Here is a 256-nt window from a genome sequence, read left to right as displayed (position 1 = left end):
ACTGTTGTAAAAAAAAATGTTTAAGCGGAATTTCAAAATAATTCTTCTTTCATCACTGTTTGTTTTTAATTCCCTTTCCTGTGATTTTTTGTTTTCCTATTTTCCTTCTTTCTTTAAAATCCTCTTTCATTTGAATCTTATTTTTTATCTTAATATTTTAGTTTTATCGAATTTTCCCTTTATATCGGATTTTTTTTTTTTTCTTAAAAGTTAGCCTTAAAATATATTTCATTTATATTAAGATATATTAGGTTTG

Source organism: Penaeus monodon, chromosome 23 (assembly GCF_015228065.2).
Source record: "Penaeus monodon isolate SGIC_2016 chromosome 23, NSTDA_Pmon_1, whole genome shotgun sequence".
Taxonomy (NCBI): domain Eukaryota; kingdom Metazoa; phylum Arthropoda; class Malacostraca; order Decapoda; family Penaeidae; genus Penaeus; species Penaeus monodon.
Note: the sequence above shows the minus strand (reverse complement) of the source record.